This window comes from Euphorbia lathyris, chromosome 6, assembly GCF_963576675.1.
Source record: "Euphorbia lathyris chromosome 6, ddEupLath1.1, whole genome shotgun sequence".
NCBI lineage: Eukaryota > Viridiplantae > Streptophyta > Magnoliopsida > Malpighiales > Euphorbiaceae > Euphorbia > Euphorbia lathyris.
In genome coordinates this window covers 4017889-4045779 of record NC_088915.1, presented here as the reverse complement: position 1 = coordinate 4045779, position 27891 = coordinate 4017889, and the positions used below count along the sequence as shown (strand labels likewise).

The 27891-nt window shown below is 36.6% G+C and overlaps 1 long non-coding RNA gene across 1 annotated transcript; it reads right to left on the bottom strand.

Moving 5' to 3' along the window:
* Positions 1 to 82: 82 nt before the first annotated feature.
* Positions 83 to 5177, bottom strand: LOC136232200 (uncharacterized). Its single transcript, XR_010690392.1, has 3 exons — positions 4664 to 5177; positions 2425 to 2839; positions 83 to 747 (listed from the first exon to the last, which is right to left on the bottom strand). It is a non-coding gene; the product is annotated as an uncharacterized lncRNA (long non-coding RNA).
* Between the last annotated feature and the right edge of the window lie 22714 nt (positions 5178 to 27891).

The following is a 27891-nucleotide window of genomic DNA, read 5'->3' as shown; positions in this document are numbered from 1 at the left end:
AATGAGTTAAACCAATTGAATAAAGCGTAAGACAAATATTAAACAAATAATCATAGAAAAAAATAAGAGCTAAAATATTATTAAAAGAGAAGTATATTGTCACAGGATACAATTAGCCTAGGATTCATAGACTGTATCAAAGGGTACAAACATGGTAAGATAAAAGGTGATAAGAAAATCCCTTTTAGGGAACTTGTCTACCCTGCAACCGGCTTCCTAGGTCTTAAGGATGGACCTTGAATAATCCTCGATGGACTGAGCTTCGGAGCTTTTTCAATGGAGGTTGAAGGAGATGGAGGAGGTGGAGAGGATTCTTCAAGGGTGAAAATCTAAGGTAATTTACAATAATGAAAGATGTCTAATTTACAATTAGAAATTCCTATTTATAGACGCAGTTCGGGCCCTCTTTCTGACCTAATTCATATCCTTTTGCATGTGGGAAGTCGTGGGGTCAATCGTGTCTTCGTGTGGCCGGGAATCAATCTTTTGACTGATTCCCGCAGGGCAGCTCGCCGAGCTGGCCTTGCATAGGCCAACTCGTCGCGAGCTGGCCTCTAGCTCGCCCGAGTAGGCCACTGAGGGCCTGCTCGGCGAGGTGGCATAACCAGCTCGGCCGAGCTGACATAGCCAGCTCACCGATCTAGCCCCAAAAAGGCCATTTCGAAGAGCGGGATTGCCCAGAACTCCTTGCGCGACTGTTGGATGGCCCAAAACGCAACTTTCATCCGAACTCGTTCCCGTTTTTGCCTGCACATGCACGGAAACTCCAAATTACATTAGTCCCGAGGCTAAATTGACCCGCCAATTGCTTATTTCGAGTAAACACTCTGTTTGTTACGACTTTTGGCGGATCAATTAGCTATAAAAGGTAATTGAATTTTAATGCACATGCTATTTTGGCCATATTTGCCAAAAACTTGATGCGCCTCCATTAAGAAGGCTCACTAAGGGATAAGTGTACCCCGTCGTTATCAAGTAATAAAATCTGGACAAGTCCAGGTATCGAATCCACAGGATTTATTTACCACAAGTATCGAGCTACTTGGTCTCAGGTGTTATCTAGGTTGTGTGGGTTTTGAGTTTGTTTTGTTAAGTTAATCTACTCCTAGTTGAATTATGCTACTCCTAGCTAAGTTATACTGATTCGACCTAAGTTATTCTACTCCAACTTAAGTTATTCTACTCCTAATTAAGTTAAACTACTCCTAGGTGATCTTTCACTATTGCAATTACCCGAAGGAACATGGTATGAACGATAATAATGAAGATAGATTATTAGGTCAATAGATTAAAAACCTAATCTAAGTCACTTGTATTCAAGGCGATTAACCCTACTTAGCCTCCTGAAGTCTCTAGTGCATGATTCCCTTGTAAGGCCGAAACTAGGTCTAAGGCTCAGCAATTTGGGCTTAATCAACTAAGAGGTCGTCAATCTCCTAGGCTCTGACTAGGTTAGATTCAGCTCGCAATATGTACCAACAAAATTTTGGGGCTTTTGAATGAGTTAAACCAATTGAATAAATCGGAAGACAAAGATTAAACAAATAATCATAGAACTAAATAAGAGCTAAAATATTATTAAAGGCGAAGAATATTGTCACAGGATACAATTAGTCTAGGATTCATAGACGGTATCAAAGGGTACAAACATGGTAAGATAAAAGGTGATAAGAAAATCCCTTTCAGGGAACCTGTCTACCCTGTAGCCGGCTTCCTAGGTCTTAAAGACGGACCTTGAATAATCCTCGATGGATTGAGCTTCGGAGCTTCTTCAATGGAGGTTGAAGGAGATGGAGAGGATTCTTCAAGGGTGAAAATCTAAGGTAATTTACAATAATGAAAGATGTCTAATTTACAATTAGAAATTCCTATTTATAGACGCGGTTCGGGCCCTCTTTCTGACCTAATTCATATCCTTTGGCATGTGGGAAGTCCTGGGGTCAATCGTGTCTTCGTGGGGTTAGGAATCAATCTTTTGACTGCACTAGTGGAAAAAAGGCCATTTGCATTGGTCGTTTAGGGCCATTTGCATCGGTTTTTGGGCGATGCAAAAGGTCTCGACGCAAATGAATTTGCATCGTCCGTTGGCCGATGCAAATGAGACTGCATTTGCATCGGTCCTTAAAAGGGCCGATGCAAATGAGACCGCATTTGCGTCGGTCCTTTAAAAGGGCCGATGCATATCATTTGCATCGGCCCTTTTAAAGGACCGACGCAAATGCGGTCTCATTTGCATCGGCCCTTTTAAAGGGCCGATGCAAATGATGCTTTTTCATTTAAAAAAAAATTAATTTGGATTGAATGGAGCTCTGTAATATACAAAATAGCTTTAATTCATATATATTACATGTAGGATTTTCATATACATAAGTATGTAATAGTTAATATTCATAAATAAAGATAATTTAAGAAGCTATCATATACCTTCACAAATGAATTTCTGACACATGTTTTCCACCAGACAATGTTAGGCATTTTCGCTGCATGCCCAAAACATGGATAGTTTTTCGTCATATCTGTATATGCAACTTTAAAGCCCTCGTGCATACGCTTGTAGTCAGGGCATGGGAGTCCAACTGATTTTGCTGCCATACAATAGTAGTCACCAAGCTCACCTTTGTAAGCTATGAGCGTACCAGTGACTTCCACAGTGATATAGCGTAGCTTTAACAGCAGAGACATTGCATCAATAATTCAGCAGGGGTTTCAGAACTGAGAAGAAACTGAAAGCATCTATTGGCAATCTTCAACTTCAGCTTTAAATCAACAATATGCTTAAGACGATAATAAAATCTTGTGGAATAACTGACTTCTGCAGAAAATCTGACTGGATTTGCCACTGCATGAGTAAGAATAATGTGTAATGGAATGCTAAGGTAAATACTTGCATTCTTGCGAGTAAAAAGACAGAGAAAGCATCATAATGGGCTTTACCTATTGGTCAATAAATAGAAAATAATTATTTATTGAAACAATTTGTTTGAGCACATCAATAGTGAAGGCATGAAAAATTTAAAAACAATGACCTTGAAAATGTTAGAGGTGATAAGAGAAACAAAAAACAAAAAGCAACTCGTTTTTGGAACCTTTATTATAAACTGAAGTTTTGGAGTCTCACTGTATTTTTCGTCATGGTACCGAAACCTCTTAAACTAGAAAGTTCATTTTCAAGCCCAAGGAGCATCCACATGTAAAATTGGAAGTAGAGATAAGAAAAAAAAAACTATCCTTAGAACCTTAAGTGTCAGTTTAAACTTCCGGATTGGTTCATTAATAGAACATAGCAATGAGAAAGGGCTTGTCAATCAAGCAACTCAGTTATTTCTAAGGAACATGTGCCAAAAATAATACAGAGCCACAATTTGCACACTGATTTACATCTTCAATTTCAAAAGCTCAAACATACCAATCAAAGGACATGAACCAAGCATGAGAAAAGCACAAAATGCTGGCGAGTTATATGCCCCGTCAAGGACAACCAAGCATGAAATACTGGAATAGATGCCACAACAATAAATAGAATGGTTGCAAGCTCACCCAACTTAAGACGAAAACAGGCTAAACGTCCATTTTGTTGAACTCCCAATCACTAGATTAAAGTGTTTGGTAAACACTAACCCAAATGCTGCACTTGAAATTTTTGACAGCCAGCATTTAGAAAACTATAAAGGTTCCGATCATTATGTATCCAAAATCATATATCCAAAACCAAAGCTTAAAAAGAATTTTAATATCCACTGCAGTCGTTCAATAAAAGGAACCTTAATCATTTGATGATACAATTGCAATAACCTAATAAATATTTGAACGGTTCGTAATAACTTATGCACTAGTAAAATCAGAAAAACAGGGTTGGGCACCATAAAAATAGCTGGTATTTGCTCAACTTGAACACCAGAAACATGATCGAAACTATAAACAGAAAAATGGCTTATAAACTTGTATTTGATGCACAAATTAAACTCGATCTTTTCTTTTTCTTTCCAGCAAAATTTAGCAAAATTTACCCTGAACTTGAATCAGCCTAAAATTTGCAAGTGTTGAGGATAAATTTAGCCAAATCCAAACAAGTTAGTTTCAGCCCATTTTAAGGCCTCAACTGGAAATGCTGTGAGACCATGAAGCTAAATTTAAATATAATAAATATTTTACTAATCCTGCAACTCCAAAATGATCAAAGGGGCTGCAGTGCATAAAGAAATACAGAACCTCTTCCTTCATTCTCATTCTTTAAAAAAAAAACAAAGAAATAATTTTCATGGACTAAGTACCAAAAACAAACAAATTTCCAGCATCCATTTGGATACACAATAGATTGAAATAAAGCGACATGTGAATTCGACATTATATTTTATGATACAGTAGATGGAAACACATAAATCTCATACAAAAATATGAATATCAAACTCTCATAGAAGCTAAATCAAATCTCCAGTAAATAAATAAAAAAACTAAGTCAATAGAGAAAGAGGGGTCATCGCCCAAATCCAATTGATTCATCTCTCACTCCAGGAACAAATTATGAAAATTCAGTGGAAAGAAACACCTTTGGGAACAAACCAGATAAATGTAAGGGATCAATTAAGGTTAAACAACCAAAGAATAAAAAAGAACAATCAAGTAAAAATTGCAAAGGGCGAACCCGTCGACTAAAAATACATACCCAGAAAGTGAAATGCAAAAGATCAGGTCATTCGAGTCACCAACTTCTTTTAACTCGTTTTTCATTAATCTCACCTCAGGATCTAATAATCAGCAGCAGCAAACATTAAAATCTGCTGTTTAAGATGTGAGGAATCGCCGCCAAGCAGCAGAGGAAGCAAAAGGAAACGGACACCGAGAATCGCGACAAGTATAGGAGATTGAAGAAACTGATGTCGTTGGATAAAATAATGGATACAACTAGTATGTTCTCCCTTTCAAGTGCCATCAACGATTTGTGCTGACAAGAAGAAGACTCGACCGAAAATCAAAGGGTGTGGAAAACGCAGCCTTCCATGGAGATGGGGTTCGATCTTGTGAGAAGAGAAGAGGGAGATGGGTGGCGGTGCAAATGAGAAACAATAACCCTAAAATCCAAATTTGTAGTTAACTTTTTATTTTTACAAATTGATCCCAATTAATTACAAATACCCTCCTCAATGTTCTATTAATTTCTTAAAATTTATATTAGGACTATTTGCATTGGTCTCTTGCAAATGACCGATGCAAATAATACCGTTATTTGCATCGGCCCTTATAAAACAGTCGATGCAAATACTTCAATTGATATTTGCATCGGCCTTTTTTAAAGGACCGATGCAAATAATACAGTTATTTGCATCGGTCCCTATTAAGGGGCCGATGCAAATATTAAATGTCATGGCATTTGGATCGGCCACAAACAAAGGGCCGATGCAAATGGACCTTTTGCATCGCACTTTATAATGGCCGATGCAAATAGGTCGATGCAAATGGCCATTTTTCTACTAGTGCTGATTCCCGCAGGGCAGCTCGCCGAGCTGGCCTTGCATAGGCCAGCTCGTCGGGAGCTGGCCTCCAGCTCGCCCGAGCAGGCCTCCAGGGGCCAGCTCGTCGGGAGCTGGCCTCCAGCTCGCCCGAGCAGGCCTCCAGGGGCCAGCTCGGCCGAGCTGACATAGCCAGCTCATCGATCTAGCCCCAAAAAGGCCATTTCGATGAGCGGGATTGCCCAGAACTCCTTGCGCGACTGTTGGATGCCCCAAAACGCAACTTTCATCCGAACTCGTTCCCGTTTTTGCCTGCACATGCACGGAAACTCCAAATTACATTAGTCCCGAGGCTAAATTGACCCGCCAATTACTTATTTCGAGTAAACACTCTGTTTGGTGCGACTTTTGGTGGATCAATTAGCTATAAAAGGTAATTGAATTTTAATGCACATGCTATTTTGGCCATATTTGCCAAAAACTTGATGCGCCTCCATTAAGAAGGCTCACTAAGGGATAAGTGTACCACGTCATTATCAAGTAATAAAATCTGGACAAGTCCAGGTATCGAATCCACAGGATTTATTTACCACAAGTATCGAGCTACTTGGTCTCAGGTGTTATCTAGGCTGTGTGGGTTTTGAGTTTGTTTTGTTATGTTAATCTACTGCTAGTTGAATTATGCTACTCCTAACTAAGTTATACTGAGTCGACCTAAGTTATTCTACTCCTACTTAAGTTATTCTACTCCTAATTAAGTTAAACTACTCCTAGGTGATCTTTCACTATTGCAATTACCCGAAGGAACATGGTATGAACGATAATAATGAAGATAGATTATTAGGTCAATAGATTAAAAACCTAATCTAAGTCACTTGTATTCAAGGCGATTAACCCTACTTAGCCTCCTGAAGTCTCTAGTGCATGATTCCCTTGTAAGGCCGAAACTAGGTCTAAGGCTCAGCAATTTGGGCTTAATCAACTAAGAGGTCGTCAATCTCCTAGGCTCTGACTAGGTCAGATTCTGCTCGCAATATGTACCAACAAAATTTTGGGGCTTTTAAATGAGTTAAACCAATTGAATAAAGCGTAAGACAAAGATTAAACAAATAATCATAGAACAAAATAAGAGCTAAAATATTATTAAAGGCGAAGAATATTGTCACAGGATACAATTAGCCTAGGATTCATAGACTGTATCAAAAGGTACAAACATGGTAAGATAAAAGGTGATAAGAAAATCCCTTTCAGGGAACCTGTCTACCCTACAGCCGGCTTCCTAGGTCTTAAAAATGGACCTTGAATAATCCTCAATGGATTGAGCTTCGGAGCTTGATGCAGCGGAAATAAACAGACTTTCGTTCTAAACACTTGCTCGCGCACGAACAAAGCTTAAAACCGTCAACTATCGTTGAATCGCGCACGACTAACGAAAATTGGAAGAAAGAGAATAAACTCTGAAATTCTTATTTATCGATCACTGCCTTACATAAGGTGGAGGTCGAGCCTTTATATAGGCTGACAAAATAAAACCTAATCCGAAACCTAAAAGGAAAAGGAAAACAACAAAATAAGAAAAGTGCGCTAAAACACAAAAAGGCCGATTTGAGGCCCTAAACGGCCTCGGATGGCTAAAAAACACGTCCACCATTGGTCCATGGACCTATGGGTTTGATTCAATGGGCCGAATCCAACAAAATTAGGGTCCAAAATCGCTAAATTCCAACAACCCGTTTTATCTTCAAAATTTCAGTTTCGGGTCCGTTTTCTCCAAATAGTTTAAGGCCCGCTCCACTTCATCATTCTCCCCTGGGTCAACAGAATTCGCCCTCGAATTGTCATCATCAGAAGAATCGCCAGAAAACGGAATTAGGTGCTTCACATTAAAAACATCTGCGGTGCGAATATGACTAGGCAATTTCAACCGGTAAGCATTTGGGTTGATTTTCTCCACAATCTCCAAAGGCCCTATCTTCTTAGCAGACAACTTGTTATAATCTCCCACGGAGTATCTTTCCTTAGTCAAAACAGCCCAAACAAAATCCCCAACTTCAAATTCTACGTGGCGGCGCTTCGTATCCGCATGTTTCTTGTAATTGCTTGCTGCCATCACAAGATTATCATGAACTTGCTTATGTACTTCCACCAAGCTGTTCACAAAACTTTCTGCCTTCCCATGCATGCGTGTCTCATCTGGCAATGACACCAAATCCAGTGGGCTTCGAGGAACAACAGAATAAACCACAGTAAAAGGGCTGAAACCCGTACTGCGATTAACAGCATGGTTGTGTGCAAACTCAGCTTTGCTCAACACTACATCCCAAGTCTTAGCCTTGTCACCAATCAAACAACGCAACAGATTGCCTAAGGACCGATTCACAACTTCAGTCTGCCCATCAGTTTGAGGATGGTAGGCACTACTAAAATTCAATTGCGTATTGACCATTTTCCACAAACTCCGCCAAAAGTGACTAACAAATCGAGTGTCCCGGTCAGACACAATGGATGCTGGCAAGTCGTGCAGCTTGTAAAGCTCTCGGAAGAATAATTGAGCTACTTGAACAGCATCAGTTGTTTTTTTACAAGGAATAAAGTGTACCATTTTAGAAAAACGATCCACCACAACAAAAATAGAATCATTACCCCGTTGTGTACGCGGTAACCCCAACACGAAGTCCATACTGATGTCTGTCCATGGCTGTGTAGGAACAGGAAGTGGACGATACAATCCTGCATTAGTAGCTGTTCCCTTCGAAACTTGACACACGCGACACCTCTGTACCAATTTCTCCACTTCTTTCCTGATAGAAGGCCAGAAGTAATTGGCCTGAACCAACTGCAAGGTACGATCCCGGCCCACATGACCTTCTCCGTGCAGCTCTTCAATAATTTTTAACCGCCAACTACAATCAGGAACACACAACTGGTTGCCTTTGATCAGAAAACCATCTAGAAGGTGGTAACCTGTACGCTCTCCAGCTCGTACTTTTGCCAAAACACCAGCAAAATATGGGTCAGTATCATACAATTCAGCGAAAGAGTCGAATCCAAATACCTCAACCGACAATTTGCTAAGCAACCCTCTTCTCCTACTCAATGCATCTGCCATCTTGTTGGCAACCCCAGATTTATGTTTTAGAACAAAGGTGAACGGTTGCAGATACGCAACCCATCTCGCATGTCTGGCTAAAACTTTGTCTTGACTATGCAAATGCTTCAATGCTTCATGGTCAGTGAATAATACAAACTCCCGCTGGAACAAGTAATGCCGCCAATGCTTAATGGCCTGCACAACTGCGTAAAAGTCAACATCATAAGTACTGTACCGCAGCTTCGCTCCCGACAGCTTCTCACTGAAATACGCCACTGGCCTATTATTCTGGCTGAGTACAGCTCCAATTCCCATCTTGGAAGCATCAGAATGAAGCTCAAAAGGCTGCTGAAAATTAGGAAGTACAAGAATTGGGGCCGAAGTAAGGCGATCCTTGATAAGTTCAAAAGCTGATTCCGCCTCGTTGGTCCACACAAACTTCCCGCTCTGCTTCATACAATCAGTAATAGGAGCCATGATATTACTAAAATGAGGTATGAAACGCCGATAAAATGACGCCAGCCCATGAAAGCTTCGAACTTCAGTAATAGTATTAGGGCGGGGCCAGTGTCTGACAGCCTCAATTTTGGACCCATCTACCTGCAAACCCACATCTGAAACAACATAACTAAGAAACAGCACCCTGGTTGACATGAAAACACACTTTTTCACAGCAGCAATAAACTGCTCTCTCCTCAAAACAGTGAGAACCTCCCTCAAGATAGCCAAATGTTCAATGGGATTTTTACTGTAAATCAGAATGTCATCAAAATAAACGACAACACTAGTACCAATAAAAGGTCTCAAGACCTGGTTCATAACTCGCATGAAAGTGCTAGGAGCATTTGACAATCCGAATGGCATCACCAGCCACTCATAAAGCCCTTCGCGTGTTTTGAAAGCTGTTTTCCACTCATCTCCATCCCGAATACGAATCTGATGGTACCCACTCTTCAAATCCAGCTTTGTAAACACAGTAGCTCCACTCAACTGATCCAACAGGTCATCTAAGCGAGGGATAGGAAAACGGTACCTGATCGTGATTTTATTGATAGCTCTACTATCCACGCACATTCTCCAAGTGCCATCTTTTTTTGGAATCAATAGGGCTGGTACTGCACAAGGGCTCAAACTCTCTCTAATGTACCCCTTTGCTAGCAACTCCTCTACCTGTCTCCTCAACTCTTCATGCTCGCTCGGACTCATCCTGTAATGTGGACGGTTGGGTAATGCAGCCCCTGGCTTAAGATCAATCTGGTGTTGAATTTCCCGCATGGGTGGTAAACCATTGGGCAATTCTTCTAGGAACAGATCATGAAATTCTGACAGCAATGGCTTAACTTCGTCTGGGATCACCCCTTCTTGATCTGCTCGCTTACCCATCAACAAGTACACCACCTCAGTATCCCGAAGCTCTTCCTCCAGTTGTACCCGATTCACCAATAAGACGCTTCCGTTGGGCGCTGCTTTACTGACTTCCTCCTTCGTAGGTACCAACACAATTTTAGCACCATTGAAAACAAAACTGTAAGTATTGGCCCTACCATTGTGGAACGCGATCCGGTCAAACTGCCACGGTCTCCCCAATAGGAGATGGCACGCATCCATGGGTACCATATCACACCACGCCTCATCTTTATATCTAGTTCCCACAGAAAAAGATACCAAAACTCGTTTGGTCACAGTCAACTCACCTCCCTGCTTCAACCAGGCCAACTTGTATAGTGCAGGATGTTTCTCGGGTACTAGTTCCAACTTCTTAACTGCCTCTGTTGAGATGATATTCTCACAGCTTCCAGAATCAATAATAAACTTACACACCTTCCCCTTAATAGTGCAAGTGGACTGAAATATATTATTTCGTAGCCACCGTTCCTCCACAGCTCGGGGCGTGAAGCACGATCGCCTTACAACCAGCGAAGTCCCAACATCTCCTATCACGATCTCTTCATCTACAGGCTCCTCATCATCAAAGACAGGTTCTCCATCAATTTCTCGATAATGGACATTCTCCTCTCCTTTTGTATCAGCAAACATCACTCTCTTTCCTGCCTTTCGACAGCCAGCCTGTCTATGCCCAACCTCACTGCATGAGAAACACTTCATAGAGCTACTGCTGGGTGCACTTCTTCTGTTAGCACTAGGTGCTGCTGCTGTTGTAGGGGCTGAAGTTTTAACAAATTCCCGTGTTCCTCCTACAGACTGCCCGAACCCGACAGACTGCCCGAACCCGCTAACACGCCTCTTTTCCAGTTGGACTACCCTTTGGTGCGCGGCAGAAACCGACATGGAATCAAACATATTGACGGTTTCCCTTATCTGTTCTCGCAAACCACCAATATACCTGGCCACCAATTGATCTTCTGTCTTATGTACCTCGTTCCGTGCAATGAGCTAGTAAAAGTCGGTCGTATATTCATCAACTGAACGACTCCCTTGCCGCAGATTCTGCAACCTCTGGTACATAATACGCTGGTAATTGTATGGCAGGAACATCGCCCGCAACTGCTTCTTCATCTTCTCCCAACTTGTAATTTTCGATTTGCCCAGTCGAACCCTAGTTTGCTTCAACTGCTGCCACCACGCCATCGCCCTATCTCTGAGCCGAGTAGCGACTACAGGCACCCTTTTCTTTTCAGGAACACCCTTAAACTCTAGGATTTCTTCCACAGTAGTCAACCAATCAAGGAACTCTTCAGGTTGAAGGGAACCTCGAAACTCAGGAATCTCCGTCCTCATTCCAGCCTCCCAACGCCTATCGTCTCCCACATTACGTGGTGGACGAGGCCTCCTGACTTCTTCATAATACTCCTCATCAGTCCCTTCTTCGTCAAAATCAGCAGCGAACGGATTCCTGTGCTGATGATGATACTGCGGATTAGGGTTTCGTTGTCCGTGAGTTGCGAACATGTCACCCAACCTCCGTGTCAGCTGATCCACGATGTCATCGAATCGCTGTTCGAATCGTTGCCCTATCGTTTGCTCAACCCGCTGTCCAATCCTTTGTTCCAGCTGTTGTTGATCCTCTCGCGCGTTAATCTCATCCACCACTCTTCTTTTGGGCGGCATGACGATAACGGTTTAGGCTCTGATACCAACTGATGCAGCGGAAATAAATAGACTTTCGTTCTAAACACTTGCTCGTGCACGAACAAATCTTAAAACGTCAACTATCGTTGAATCGCGCACGACTAACGAAAATTGGAAGAAAGAGAATAAACTCTGAAATTCTTATTAATCGATCACTACCTTACATAAGGTGGAGGTCGAGCCTTTATATAGGCTGACAAAATAAAACCTAATCCGAAACCTAAAAGGAAAAGGAAAACAACAAAATAAGAAAAGTGCGCTAAAACACAAAAAGGCCGATTTGAGGCCCTAAACGACCTCGGATGGCTAAAAAACACGTCCACCATGGGTCAATAGACCGATGGGTTTGATTCAATGGGCCGAATCCAACAAAATTAGGGTCCGAAATCGCTAAATTTCAACAACCCGTTTTATCTTCAAAATTTCAGTTTCGGGTCCGTTTTCTCCAAATAGTTTAAGGCCCGCTCCACTTCATCAGAGCTTCTTCAATGGAGGAGGTGGAGAGGATTCTTCAAGGGTGAAAATCTAAGGTAATTTACAATAATGAAAGATGTCTAATTTACAATTGGAAATTTCTATTTATAGAAGTGGTTCAGGTCCTCTTTTTGACCTAATTTGTATCCTTTTACAGGTGGGAAGTCGTGGGGTCAATCGTGTCTTCGTGGGGCCGGGAATCAGTCTTTTGATTGATTCCCGCAGGGCAGCTCGCCCGAGCAGGCCCCTAAGGGCTTGCTCGGCGAGCTGGCCTCCAGGGGTCAGCTCGGCCGAGCTAGCCTCCAGGGGTCAGCTCGGCCGAGCTGGCCCCTTAAGGGCTTGCTCGATAGGCTGGCAGTGCCAGCTCGCCGATCTAGCCCCAAAAAGGCCATTTCGATGAGCGGGATTGCCCAGAACTCCTTGCGCGACTGTTGGATGCCCCAAAATGCTCGTTCCTGTTTTAGCCTGCACATGCACGGAAACTCCAAATAACATTAGTCCCGAGGCTAAATTGACTCGCCAATCGCTTATTTCTAGTAAACACTCCGTTTGGTGCGACTTTTGGCGGATCAAGTAGCTATAAAAGGTAATGGAATTTTAACGCACATGATATTTTGGCCATATTTGCCTAAAATAGCCAGAAAACGAGCCTAAACAACGAAAAGTAAATAAAACATTTCCAATTTATAACTAACTCACACAAAAGCATATAAATGCGAGAATTGCTCTCTTATTCATGAAATAACGTTAAAAACCGTCCTAAAATCGTACCCAAAGATAGGGTTTTTTTTACCCCTATCATCCGCCGCCTGCTCCGGATTATAAACTGGTGCGCTAGATTCCGCCAGGTCCGGAATGGATTAAAGTGAAACCGATGGGTCTGCTGAAGGCGCGCCGGGTCCAACGGGTGCAGGGGGGATTTTTAGAAATGGGATAGGCTTTGCTCGAGGGTGTTTTGCTTTTCCGATACCAGACAGCTTTGCACACCTTGCAGAACTAAGAGCTGTTATTTTCGCCATTGAGATAGCTTGAGAGAAACAATGGTTTCATTTATGGATCGAATCAGATTCAAGCATGGTGGTTTACTTGCTCCGCCAACGCTCTTCGGTGGTGCCTTGGGAAATAAAGAACAGATAAATAAAGAACTGGTCTCAAGTGGGAAACCACTAGTATCGTAAAAATAGGCTAGGATATTAGGAAGTGGGTTGCAAATTATTGTATTTAATCCCCTGGGCTTTTCTAGAGAGGATATCTGAATTTTGAATTATAAACTTCTTATTGTGGTTTGTTCTTACCCGAAATAGAACTCAATTTCATTGATTGAAAATCATCTCCTGATTGGGACCTAACATTGGTATCAAAGCGAGGTTTTCATGGCGAGCAACAAAGAGAGAATAGAGAATTTAGAGAAAGAAATCGGTAGTCTTCATGACAGTTTGACCAAAATAGAATTGGGAATTGCAGACAAGATGACTAAGATTGAAGAAGCCATCAGCAAGATGTCAGGATCGTATGGGCCAAATGGGCCAAATCATACTGGTGAAGGTAGCAACAATTCCAAGCACTCTGAAAATCGACACGTGACGGGTCAGGAGGAAAACAAGAAGACTTTTAGAGGAGGAAAACCGATGTTTTCTTCACAACTAGCCAAACTCAAATTTCCTAGGTTTGTTGGGGAGGATCCGACTGTCTGGTGTACACGAGTCGAACAATTCTTTGACTACCAACTGACCACCGAGGCTCAAAAGGTATCGTTAGCATCGTTTCACCTAGAGGGTGAAGCTAGTGAATGCTGGCAGTCTCTAAAAAGAACGTACAAAGAAGAGAGCATGGAGATATCATAGGCCATTTTTTTTGGAGGAGTTGTGGGCCAGGTTTGGTCCAACGAATTGTGAGGATTTTGATGAAGCTTTATCCAGGGTGAAGCAGATAGGGTCCTTGCACGAATACCAAAAAGAGTTTGAACGCCTCAGGAACCGAGTACAAGGATGGACTCAAAAGGCACTGATATAATTAATGGAATGGTTTTTGTGTTTTAAAGTTAGAGTTTGATGCAATGAAACTAATTTTGTTCTAAATTAGTAAAAGAATATGTTGTTCTAGACATGTGCACCCAGTGATGTTCAATTTCCAATTCGAAATGATTATTTGGAGTTTATCATATTTGGAGTTTGCCCTCGAATTCCATTACTAGCCAACTAAGAGTTGTTTAAGCTTCCGTATAACTTCGTCGCCAGATTAAAGAAAATTAGGGATAAGATATGTTTTTTTCCTGCCACTGGCTCCAACCTTTCTTAACTCTAGATTTCCACGGGTGGGACTCAATCAAGCTGTTCTTCTAGAAACAATGGGATACTGACAACACCAAAGAAATCTTATTTTTAGATTTAGTTTCAGACAAATCAATCTACTTAATCTTATAATTAATAAATTTTAATAACTTTTTTAATTGCAATATCCTTTCAAAAATCGAGCACAAACATAGTATGCATATCATCTGATTTTATTTTGTTTAATCCATTATTTTTCTCCATTAAGTACTTATAAGCCTAACTCCTTCCAAAGTCGTTGAAAAAAATAATGATTTTGTCCTTATCTTATAAAACAAGTTAATTTTGTCCATTCATATTTTTTTTGTGATTTTTATTTTGATAATAGAAAATTTGATTTAATTTTATCATTTTCAAAATAATTTCGAATAAAACGTTCCCACGGAATTTATTAGAAAATGATAAAATTGAACCAATATTTGACGGCAAGGATAAAAATTAAGTCATTTTATAAAATGAGATGGAGAATCCCAATAACCTGAAGATTAAAAGTGAGGTTTTCCTAAAAATAAATTTGATCCAAATTAAAATTAAATATAACTCGACAACACCACACGTAATCGATACTATCCTGATTAGGTTAATACGAGATTGATATGAAATTTTTTGGGTTGGACTACGGTTTAATCATTTTGACACTAAATCGAAATTGACACCACATGATCACAATACAAACTCAATAATTGCAACATGTGATATTTATGTTGTAAGTTTTTGTACATTTTTTTATTGGGATAAGGGTCAAATTTAACCATAACGCTTCAATCAAAGTGCATATTTAGCCACTAACATATAAAGATAGAAGTTATTAAATGCAATTGGACAAAAATTGGGGGTGTAATTTAAAACTTTAAAACTTTAGGGAGTAGGTGAGGTTTGACAGTAAGGGGGGATGACATCACCTATATAACTGGACTTACACCTTTGCTCTTCTCAATCGCCCAATAGCAATTAGGGTTACCCAATGTTCATAGATATCTCCTCTTTGAGATCTGAATAGCAGATAGCCCTTATATCAATTATGGACACGGTTAGGATTAGGGTTTATCTTCTCCAGAAAGTGGCGTAATCAAATCTATAGAAATCAATGGTTAGAATTAGGGTTAATCTTCTCTATCAAGTTAGCATTCAATAATGCTTTTAGGATCTCATCTCTAACTGCTCCTTGGCCGGATAAATTTCCAATGAGAATCAAGCTTAATTCGGTAGAAACCCTTCCTCAAGAAAGAAGGGAGGAGCATCAAGTGATGGTTATGAACCCTACAAAATCATCTTCCGGATTAATAACCTCCATACCTTTATCTGCTAAAATATTATTAGCAAAAAAAGGTTGTGTTTGTTTACAGGTGAATTGAGCAATTGTAACTTCTTTATGTATTTTTGTTTTTTTGTTGCTCACCAATCCATATGTATTTTGATCCTATCTTTTTTTTTTTTTTGCAGGAAACTATCTTGCTTAACAAATCAAATGACTGCTTACAATTGTTTATGGTAAATCTTTGCACTTTTTCTTTGTTGGGTTTTATGTTTTAATGGCAATTCTGAAGATATAATGAGTTTTGCCGCTACCCTATCTTATTATATGTGTTTACAAATGGTGTCTCATTATTAAACTTACTTTAATTACTTGTTTACTATAGTTGTTTTTTTAAAATGATTATGCCAAAAGGTGAGAATTTGAGGATTGTAATTGTGATTTCAATAGATTTATTGTTAAATGTGTTTGCTTATGAGTGGTTTACATAAGCTGTCTGATGTGTTCTATGATGATATGATATGATTATTTGAAACCCTATATGTTTGTTTTAAACTGGATATGCTAATTTTTGTTATTAGATGTTGCTCTCTGGTGTGTTTTTCTATATAACCTAGCTATCTGATGTGTCAGGATGATATGATTACTTGAAATTGAAACCACAAGTTTGTTTATGCTTTTTTTTGTTATGATAAGTTTTTTATACAAATCAAGATTGTTTGTTATATGATGAGACTATGCTGGTGATGCTTGATCTGAATATTATATAAATTTCATTAGACAATTATCTTTGTTGTAATTTCATTCATTTCCAACTAGTTGAGATTGCGGCTTTGGGAGTAACCATTTTTAGCTTAATTTGCAATGGACAAAATTGCAGAGTCCAAATCGGTGTTTGTTCATTTAGTAAAACATTAGCAATTGTTCATTTTAGTTTGGCAATGCTAGATATTTCTCTCAAAATACTAATTTGTTGTTTGTAACAAATTATCATGAAGTTGTTGGCGTCTGATTTTCTGAAATGGTATTATTGTTTTGCTTCAATTCAGTTGCATACTTTTACGCAGATTGATTCAACTCATGTACTTTTTATGCTTCTCCTGTATTCTTGTTTGGTATTTTCTGGTAATAATTCATTGCATTTGTAATTACTATATTATATGGGTATTTTAATTGTTTGATCAACACCGAATGAATTTAAATCCCTTGAACATCTTAATCTATTTCCATTGTTTCCAAGTAAAGAGAGTGAATTATGAGATGAGCATTTTTGAGGATTATATATGTGCTATGTTGCACTGAAACTGAATTTGAAACGAAATGGTGAAAAGCTAAGGAAGAAGAGTTCAACATAGTATATAAAAATGTAACTTGCTGGAAAAGAAAAATGTCTCCGTCTGTACAGGAAATGGAAGGATGATTTGAGCCATGTTAGGAATTCAATTCTTACGTTCACTGGCTTTTTAGATGCTTAATTAATTCCGATTTAGGAAAATTTATGCGCAATCATCAGTGATTCATCAGAGAAAGAGAAAGGAATTCTTGTTAGAATATTTTAGATTCCATTGAGACAAGATGAAGATAATAATTAATTAATTAATTATAAAACAGATGAAGAATTTAATTCTGTTTTATGGTTGTTTCGTCTTTGATCTACATGTTATAGCCATGAACTGGAGACCTTTTTTGGTTAATTTGAAAAAGTTTGAGATTGACGTTGGTTGAAGTTGATATGTTCCCGTACATGATGAAATCTAACTCGGTCGAGGGCATTTCTTAAATGCAAATGCCTTTATGTGGATGTCTTAGATTATCCATTTGTTTTATTATAATTAAAACCGCATCCTGCTTTTAGATCGTGATCCTTATTTTTGCATCCTGTCTGTAGTTAGTGGAAATCCAAAGCAAGGAGATTCAGATGGCGATGATTGCTCTCAAACATTTTTTTTCTAAAAAAGATGGACGCAGCAATGGAGATTCAGATGCTCCATCATTTGGTTGCTGCAAGAAGAAATGGTGGTCATCCAGCTTTAATGTCCAATCACTATGTGCCTTGACAAGAGTGATGGTTTTGACAAGTTGTTGTGGCAAGCATATGTTTCTGCTAATAAAATTTTTGCACATAGGGTTATGAAGGTTATTAATCTTGAAGATGCTTTTGTATGAGTTCATGACCATCACTCTATGGTCCTCCTTACATTTTTGAGGAAGTGTTCCTACCGAGTTGAGCTTGGTTTCTTCATAAGTAGTTCATTTTCCTCGTCGGAAATTTATCAAACTCTATAAGTTAGAGACGAGATTATGTAAGCATTGCTCAATGCTTTGATATATTAGACAAAAATAGAGGGTGTAATTTAGAACTTTAAAACTTTAGGGAGTAGGTGAGGTTTGAGAGTAAGGGATGACATCACCTATATAACTGGACTTACACCTTTGCTCTTCTCAATCGCCGGATAGCAATTAGGGTTACCCAATATTCATACATATCTCCTCTTTGAGATCTGTATAGCAGATCGTGCTTATATCAATTATGGACACGGTTAGGATTAGGGTTTATCTTCTCCAGAAAGTGGCGTAATCAAATCTATAGAAATCAATGGTTAGAATTAGGGTTTATCTTCTCTATCAAGTTAGCATTCAACAATGCTTTTAGGATCTCATCTCTAACTGCTCGTTCGTCGGGTAAATTTCCAATGAGAATCAAGCTTAATTAGGTAGAAACCCTTCCTCAAGAAAGAAGGGAGGAGCATCAAGTGATGGTTATGAACCCTACAAAATCATCTTGCGGATTAATAACCTCCATAACTTTATCTGCTAAAATATTATTAGCAAAAAAGGGTTGTGTTTGTTTACAAGTGAATTGAGCAATTGTAATTTCTTTATGTGTTTTTGTTTTTTGTTGCTCACCAATCCATATGTATTTTGATCGTGTCTTTTTTTTTTTTTTTTGCAGGAAACTATCTTGCTTAACAAATCAAATTACTGCTTACAATTGTTTATGGTAAATCTTTGCACTTTTTCTTTGTTGGGTTTTATGTTTTAATGACAATTCTAAAGATATAATAAGTTTTGCCGCTACCCTATCTTATTATATGTGTTTACAAATGGTGTATCATTATTAATCTTTCTTTAATTACTTGTTTACTATAGTGGTTTTTTTAAAATGATTATGCCAAAAGGTGATAATTTGAGGATTGTAATTGTGATTTCAATAGATCTATTGTTAAATGTGTTTGCTTATGAGTGGCTTACATAAGATGTCTGATGTGTTCTATGATGATATGATATGATTATTTGAAACCCTATATGTTTGTTTTAAACTGGATATGCTAATTTTTGTTATTAGATGTTGCTCTCTGGTGTGTTTTGCTATATAACCTAGCTATCTGATGTGTCAGGATGATATGATTACTTGAAATTGAAACCACAAGTTTGTTTATGCTTTTTTTGTTATGATAAGTTTTTTGATGCAAATTAAGATTGTTTGTTATATGATGAGACTATGCTGGTGATGCTTGATCTGAATATTATCTAAATTTCATCAGACAATTATCTTTGTTGTAATTTCATTCATTTAATAATAGATCTGAATATTTTTGTGACTTTGCTGCAAGAAGAAATGGTGGTCATCCAGCTTTAATGTCCAATCACTATGTGCATTCACAAGGGTGATGGTTTTGACAAGTTGTTGTGGCAAGCATATGTTTCTGCTAATAAATTTTTTGCACATAGGGTTATGAAGGTTATTAATCTTGAAGATGATTTTGTATGAGTTCATGACCATCACTCTATGGTCCTCCTTACATTTTTGAGGAAGTGTTCCTACCGAGTTGAGCTTGGTTTCTTCATAAGTAGTTCATTTTCCTCGTCGGAAATTTATCAAACTCTACAAGTTAGAGACGAGATTATGTAAGCATTGCTCAATGCTTTGATATATTAGACAAAAATAGAGGGTGTAATTTAGAACTTTAAAACTTTAGGGAGTAGGTGAGGTTTGAGAGTAAGGGATGACATCACCTATATAACTGGACTTACACCTTTGCTCTTCTCAATCGCCGGATAGCAATTAGGGTTACCCAATATTCATAGATATCTCCTCTTTGAGATCTGTATAGCAGATCGTGCTTATATCAATTATGGACACGGTTAGGATTAGGGTTTATCTTCTCCAGAAAGTGGCGTAATCAAATCTATAGAAATCAATGGTTAGAATTAGGGTTTATCTTCTCTATCAAGTTAGCATTCAACAATGCTTTTAGGATCTCATCTCTAACTGCTCGTTCGTCGGGTAAATTTCCAATGAGAATCAAGCTTAATTAGGTAGAAACCCTTCCTCAAGAAAGAAGGGAGGAGCATCAAGTGATGGTTATGAACCCTACAAAATCATCTTGCGGATTAATAACCTCCATAACTTTATCTGCTAAAATATTATTAGCAAAAAAGGGTTGTGTTTGTTTACAAGTGAATTGAGCAATTGTAACTTCTTTATGTGTTTTTGTTTTTTGTTGCTCACCAATCCATATGTATTTTGAATCGTGTCTTTTTTTTTTTTTGCAGGAAACTATCTTGCTTAACAAATCAAATTACTGCTTACAATTGTTTATGGTAAATCTTTGCACTTTTTCTTTGTTGGGTTTTATGTTTTAATGACAATTCTAAAGATATAATAAGTTTTGCCGCTACCCTATCTTATTATATGTGTTTACAAATGGTGTATCATTATTAATCTTTCTTTAATTACTTGTTTACTATAGTGGTTTTTTTAAAATGATTATGCCAAAAGGTGATAATTTGAGGATTGTAATTGTGATTTCAATAGATCTATTGTTAAATGTGTTTGCTTATGAGTGGCTTACATAACCTGTCTGATGTGTTCTATGATGATATGATATGATTATTTGAAACCCTATATGTTTGTTTTAAACTGGATATGCTAATTTTTGTTATTAGATGTTGCTCTCTGGTGTGTTTTTCTATATAACCTAGCTATCTGATGTGTCAGGATGATATGATTACTTGAAATTGAAACCACAAGTTTGTTTATGCTTTTTTTGTTATGATAAGTTTTTTGATGCAAATCAAGATTGTTTGTTATATGATGAGACTATGCTGGTGATGCTTGATCTGAATATTATCTAAATTTCATCAGACAATTATCTTTGTTGTAATTTCATTCATTTAATAATAGATCTGAATATTTGTGTGACTTTGCTGCAAGAAGAAATTGATGTCATCCAGCTTTAATGTCCAATCACTATGTGCATTCACAAGGGTGATGGTTTTGACAAGTTGTTGTGGCAAACATATGTTTCTGCTAATAAATTTTTTGCACATAGGGTTATAAAGGTTATTAATCTTGAAGATGCTTTTGTATGGGTTCATAACCATCACTCTATGGTCCTCCTTACATTTTTGAGGAAGTGTTCCTACGGAGTTGAGCTTGGTTTCTTCATAAGTAGTTCATTTTCCTCGTCTGAAATTTATCAAACTCTACAAGTTAGAGACGAGATTATGTAAGCATTGCTCAATGTATGCAATGAAACTAATTTTGTTCTAAATTAGTAAATGAATATGTTATTCTAGACATGTGCACCCAGTGATGTTCAATTTCCAATTCCAAATGATTATTTGGAGTTTCTCATATTTGGAGTTTGCCCTCGAATTCCATTATTAGCCAACTAAGAGTAGTTTAAGCTTTCCTATAACTTCGTCGCCAGATTAAAGAAAATTAGGGATAAGATATGTTTTTTTCCTGCCACTAGATCCACTCTTTCTTAACTCTAGATTTCCACGGGTTGGACTCAATCAAACTGTTCTTCTAGAAACAATGGGATACTGACAGCACCAAAGAAAACTTATTTTTAGATTTAGTTTCAGACAAATCAATCTACTTAATCTTATAATTAATAAATTTTAATAACTTTTTTAATTGCAATATCCTTTCAAAAACCGTGCACAAACATAGTATGCATATCATATGATTTTATTTTGTTTAATCTATTATTTTTCTCAATTAAGTACTTATAAGCCTAACTCCTTCCAAAGTCGTTGAAAAAAATAACGATTTTGTCCTTATCTTATAAAACAAGTTAATTTTGTCCATTCATAATTTTTTGTGATTTTTATTTTGATAATAGAAAATTTGATTTAATTTTATCATTTTTAAAATAATTTCGAATAAAACGTGTCCACGGAATTTATTAGAAAATGATAAAATTGAACCAATATTTTACGGCAAGGATAAAAATTAAGTCATTTTATAAAATGAGATGGAGAATCCCAATAACCTGAAGATTAAAAGTGAGGTTTTCCTAAAAATAAACTTGATCCAAATTAAAATTAAATATGACTCGACAACACCACACGTAATCGATACTATCCCGATTTGGTTAATACGAGATTGATATCAAATTTTTTGGGTTGGACTACGGTTTAATCATTTTGACACTAATTCAAAATTGACACGACATGATCACAATACAAACTCAATAATTGCAACATGTGATATTTATGTTGTAAGTTTTTGTACATTTTTTTTATTGGGATAAGGGTCAAATTTAACCATAACGCTTCAATCGAAGTGCATATTTAGCCCCTAACATATGAAGTGATGCAAATTAAATCCTAATTTTTTCAAGCAAGACCAATTTTAGCAAAACACTGTTGAAAATTTAAAAAGATTGGTTTACTGTTATTTAATTGTCACATTGTATCTTCCAAATAAGTTTGTCAATAAATCGAAGCAATTTCATATATTTTTTAATTGTTGTTTATAACTATATTAATAACACTGTAATATTTTACACAATTTGATAAAAAAAAAGTTGTGATTAATTTATATGTAGCAGATTTAGTTTTTAGCATTTTAGCAGAATTTTTACAATGTGTTTTAGTAATAAACTAATAATTTAAAGTGGTAGTAAAATACTAATAAAACATGTTTTTTCTAATTTTCGACAACGTAGGACTAAAATTGATCTTACTTGGAAATATTATACTTAAATTTGCACCATTTTGTACGTTAAGGTTAAATCAACACTACACTTAAAAATATTTGGGTTAAATTAAAGACTAATATTTGGCCCAAACTCTTGCAGTGAGAGACACCCTGTGTCACATGTAAAAAAATATAAAATAAATTATAGGTAAATACTTATGAACTTTTAAAAATTTAGAGAACAATTGAAGTTTTGAGGCTTTCGAATTTAATAATATAAAGATAGAAGTTATTAAATGCAATTGGACTAAAATAGGAGGTTATTAAAGATAATAAGACAAAAATAGAGGGTGTAATTTAGAACTTTAAAACTTTAGGGAGTAGGTGAGGTTTGAGAGTAAGGGATGACCTCACCTATATAACTGGACTTACACCTTTGCTCTTCTCAATCGTGGAATAGCAATTAGGGTTACCCAATGTTCATAGATATCTCATCTTTGAGATCTGAATAGCATATCGCCCTTATATCAATTATGGACATGGTTAGGATTAGGGTTTATCTTCTCCAGAAAGTGGCGTAATCAAATCTATAGAAATCAATGGTTAGAATTAGGGTTTATCTTCTCTATGAAGTTAGCATTCAACAATGCTTTTAGGATCTCATCTCTAACTACTCGTTCATCGGGTAAATTTCCAATGAGAATCAAGCTTAATTCGGTAGAAACCCTTCCTCAAGAAAGAAGGGAGGAGCATCAAGTGATGGTTATGAACCCTACAAAATCATCTTCCTGATTAATAACCTCCATAACTTTATCTGCTAAAATATTATTAGCAAAAAAGGGTTGTGTTTGTTTACAGGTGAATTGAGCAATTGTAACTTCTTTATGTGTTTTTGTTTTTTGTTGCTCACCAATCCATATGTATTTTGAACCTGTCTTTTTTTCTTTTTTGCAGGAAACTATCTTGCTTAACAAATCAAATTACTGCTTACAATTGTTTATGGTAAATCTTTGCACTTTTTCTTTGTTGGGTTTTATGTTTTAATGACAATTCTGAAGATATAATGAGTTTTGCCGCTACCCTATCTTATTATATGTGTTTACAAATGGTGTATCATTATTAATCTTTCTTTAATTACTTGTTTACTATAGTGGTTTTTTTAAAATGATTATGCCAAAAGGTGAGAATTTGAGGATTGTAATTGTGATTTCAATAGATCTATTGTTAAATGTGTTTGCTTATACGTGGCTTACATAAGCTGTCTGATGTGTTCTATGACATATCATCATATGATTATTTAAAACCCTATGTGTTTGTTTTAAACTGGATATGCTAATTTTTGTTATTAGATGTTGCTCTTTGGTGTGTTTTTCTATATAACCTAGCTATTTGATGTGTCAGTATGATATGATTACTTGAAATTGAAACCACAAGTTTGTTTATGCTTTTTTTGTTATGATAAGTTTTTTTATACAAATCAAGATTGTTTGGTATATGATGAGACTATGCTGGTGATGCTTGATTTGAATATTATCTAAATTTCATCAGACAATTATCTTTGTTGTAATTTCATTCATTTCCATTGCGGCTTTGGGAGTAACCATTTTTAGCTTAATTTGCAATGGAGAAAATTGCAGAATCCAAATCAGTGTTTGTTCATTTAGTAAAATATTAGCAATTGTTCATTTTAGTTTGGCAATGCTAGATATTTCTCTCAAAATACTAATTTGTTGTTTGTAACAAATGGTCACGAAGTTGTTGGCGTCTGATTTTCTGAAATAGTATTATTGTTTTGCTTCAATTTAGTTGCCTACTTTTAGGCCGATTGATTCAGCTCATGTACTTTTTATGCTTCTCCGGTATTCTTGTTTGGTATTTTCTGGTAATAATTCATTGCATTTGTAATGACTATATTATATGGGTATTTTAATTGTTTGATCAACACCGAATGAATTTAAATCCATTGAACATCTTAATCTATTTCCATTGTGTCCAAGTAAAGAGAGTGAATTATGAGATGAGCATTTTTGAGGATTATATATGTGCTATGTTGCACTGAAACTGAATTTGAAACAAAATGCTGAAAAGCTAAGGAAGAAGAGTTCAACATAGTATATAAAAATGTAACTTGCTGGAAAAGAAAAATGTCTCCGTCTGTACAGGAAATGGAAGGATGATTTGAGCCATGTTAGGAATTCAATTCTTACATGGCTTTTTAGATGCTTAATTAATTCCGATTTAGGAAAACTTATGCGCAATAATCAGTGATTCATCAGAGAAAGAGAAAGGAATTCTTGTTAGAATATTTTAGATTCCATTGAGACAAGATGAAGATAATAATGAATTAATTAATTATAAAACAGATGAAGAAATTAATTCTGTTTTTATGGTTGTTTCATCTTTGATCTATATGTTATAGCCCTGAACTGGAGACCTTTTTTGGTTAATTTGAAAAAGTTTGAGACTGATGTTGGTTGAAGTTGATGTTGAGATTTTTTTGGTATTTAATTCAAAGTTTGTTTTTTGAATTAGCCTATTTTACTAGGTCTTTAACTTATTAGTGGGATAAATAATAGGGATTTTATTGTTCCTTAAAAATCTGTTTTATTTATTGCATTGTAAGCCTATAAAAAGGAACAAGTCTGTATCTTTCATTTTGTGCAGAACTTTGACAAAATTGAATAAAATTGTTAGCACTATTTTCTTATTTTCTTCTCAAAAATCCCAACAATTGGTATCAGAGCCTTAGTGATCTTCAAGGATCTGTGAGTTTTTTTTCTTTTTTTTGAAAGAAAACCCAACCATGGCTTCCAATCACCAATCAATTCTTTCTCCTCCAATTTTTAATGGCGAAAATTATCAAATTTGGGCTGTCAAAATGAAAGCTCATCTGAGAGGATTGGGTTTATGGCAGTGGGTTGAATCTGAGAGGGAAATTCCACCCATTGGAAACAATCCAACACTAAATCAAATCAAAGCTCATGAAGATGAATTAACAAAGGCTCCAAGAGCTTTATCAATAATTCATGCTACTGTTTCAGAATCAATTTTCACAAGAATCATGATTTGTGAAACAAGAAAAGAGGCTTGGGATAAGTTAAAAGAACACGGAGGATGCAGGTCTTGAATCTCAAAAGGGATTTCGAGACTCTTAGTATGAAAGAAAAAGAGTCATTCATAAGTATTATGACAAATTGATGGCGGTGGTGAATAAGATTTGGCTGATAGGAGAAGATCTACCAGACAGTAGAATTGTAGAAAAATTATTTGTGAGCTTGCCTGAAAGATTTGAGCCAAAACGGTCATCTCTTGAAGATTCAAGAGACATAAGTAAATTATCTTTATCCGAATTAATTAATTCTTTGCTGGCTCAAGAACAAAGAAGGTCAATGAGAAATGGAGAAAATGAAAAAGTGGTTGAAGAAGCTTTTTTTGCCAAAATTTCAAAAGGAAAAATGAAAATTCCTCAATGTGGTCATTGTGAAAAACATGGCCATGAAGAAAAAGACTGCTGGCACAAGGGTAAGCTTCAGTGTTTCAAATGCAAGAAATTTGGGCATATTCGAAGGAATTGCAGAAATAATAAAACAAAAGAACATGCCAATTTGACATATGATTTTGATGAAGAATTAGCATTTTAATATTGGAGAGAAGTGCTCCAATAATTGAAGATGGGTGAGAAGTGCACCCCAGAAGCGGTGAGAAGTGCACCGAGAAGCAATTTGCGGGGAGAAGTGCTCCGATTAAAAGACGATGATGGGAAGTACATCATATGTAAAAAAAAACTTCGAATCAGGAGGGAATGTTGAGATTTTTTTGGTATTTAATTCAAAGTTTATTTTTTGAATTAGTCAGTTTACTAGGTCTTTAACTTATTAGTGGGATAAATAATAGGGATTTTATTGTTCCTTAAAAATCAGTTTTATTTATTGCATTGTAAGCCTATAAAAAGGAACAAGTCTGTATCTTTCATTTTGTGCAGAACTTTGACAAAATTGAATAAAATTGTTAGCACCATTTTCTTATTTTCTTCTGTATTCTTCTCAAAAATCCCAACAGTTGATATGTTCCCGTACATGATGAAATCTAACTCGGTTGAGGGCATTTCTTAAAAGCAAATGCCTTTATATGGATGTCTTAGATTATCCATTTGTTTTATTATAATTAAAACCGTATCCTGCTTTTAGATCGTGATCCTTGTTTTTGTATCCTGTCTGTAGTTAATGGAAATCCAAAGCAAGGAGATTCAGATGGCGATGATTGCTCAAAGATTTTTTTCTAAAAAAGATGGATGCAGCAATGGAGATTCAGATACTCCATCATCTGGTTGCTGCAAGAAGAAATTGATGTCATCCAGCTTTAATGTCCAAAATCACTATGTGCCTTGACAAGGATGATGGCTTTGACAAGTTGTTGTGGCAAGCATATGTTTCTTCTAATAAATTTTTTGCACATAGGGTTATGAAGGTTATTAATCTTGAAGATGATTTTGTATGGGTTCATGACCATCACTCTATGGTCCTCCTTACATTTTTGAGGAAGTGTTCCTACCGAGTTAAGCTTGGTTTCTTCATTCCTAGTTCATATTCCTCGTCGGAAATTTATCAAACTCTACAAGTTAGAGAGGAGATTATGTAAGCATTTCTCATTGCTCTCATATAATTAGTGGAATGGTTTTTGTGTTTTAAAGTTAGAGTTTGATGCAATGAAACTAATTTTGTTCTAAATTAGTAAATGAATATGTGTTCTAGACATGTGCACCCAGTGATGTTCAATTTCCAATTCCAAATGATTATTTGGAGTTTCTCATATTTGGAGTTTGCCCTCGAATTCCATTACTAGCCAACTAAGAGTAGTTTAAGCTTCCGTATAACTTCGTTGCCAGATTAAAGAAAATTAGGGATAAGATATGTTTTTTTCCTGCCACTGGCTCCACCCTTTCTTAACTGTAGCTTTCCACGGGTGGGACTCAATCAAACTGTTCTTCTAGAAACAATGGGATACTAACAACACCAAAGAAAACTTATTTTTAGATTTAGTTTCAGACAAATCAATCTACTTAATCTTATAATTAATAAATTTTAATAACTTTTTTAATTGCAATATCCTTTCAAAAACCGAGCAAAACATAGTATGCATATTATGTGATTTTATTTTGTTTAATCCATTATTTTTCTCAATTAAGTACTTATAAGCCTAACTCGTTACAAAGTCGTTGAAAAAAATAATGATTTTGTCCCTATCTTATAAAACAAGTTAATTTTGTC